Source organism: Anopheles coluzzii, chromosome X (assembly GCF_943734685.1).
Source record: "Anopheles coluzzii chromosome X, AcolN3, whole genome shotgun sequence".
In the NCBI taxonomy this organism is placed as follows: domain Eukaryota; kingdom Metazoa; phylum Arthropoda; class Insecta; order Diptera; family Culicidae; genus Anopheles; species Anopheles coluzzii.
In genome coordinates this window covers 5,334,551-5,335,451 of record NC_064669.1, presented here as the reverse complement: position 1 = coordinate 5,335,451, position 901 = coordinate 5,334,551, and positions in this window count along the sequence as shown.

Genomic DNA, 901 nt, shown 5'->3' with positions numbered 1-901 from the left:
CCTCCGTGGGGTCAGCGTCGCAGGTCCTATAGAATGCCCGGTTTGAGAGGGATCCTTTCCTTGGCGCAAGACGGGGGAAAGTCCTTTCTCACGCGACCTGCGCGGCTAGACGCAGCGTTCTTTGCGTCTTGTGCGGTCTGCGGTCTGCGCACACCGAAAACGCACCGCGACGATTGTTTTACGCACGCAACGATTATTTTCGCGCGTTTACGTGTTTTGCTTTTCACACCGATTGTTTTGGTTGAAACCGGGGGAGTGTGTTTGTGTTGAAAGAATTTTCACTATTAATAGAAATGTCACTGGCCACCAGGGCGAACGTGCGAGCGTGCGAATCTTGCCCGGTCGTGCCGATTTTGCGCACTTTTGTTGTTGTTGTTGTTGACAAGACCTGGCGTGGTTTGCGGCGTGTCCTCTTGCGAGCAAAGGCCGCACAGACAGGCCGCAAGTTTGATTGTACAGCACGTTGATTGTTGATTCAGGCGGTGCAGAGTGTTCCACAACGAAACACAAGCCACACACCTAGCACTCGCGGGGGCCTCTGCTGGGTGGTTGACTCCAACGCCTGCGTTGCTGCGTTAATCAAGCCAGCAATTCAAGATCACGGTCACTTGGGGGAAATTGTAATAAAAATAATATGTTTTTTTTTTTTTGGGAGCAAGGAACTTAGCACGAAAATGCCCCCCCAAAAAAAAACGGACACGTTTCACACGCTTTCAAAATATTCAACCGATTTGTTTACGCTTTCTTGTTTGTGTCTGGTCACCGCCCCGCCCCTCGGTCCTTGAGGATTTTCACCGCTTTTCCTCCTTTTCCCTGAATTCTGTTGCCAAATTGCTCACACTAAATGCGCGCGCGTCTACCTTCCGCAACACTGCACTTTCTGTTTTACGATCTATCTCTC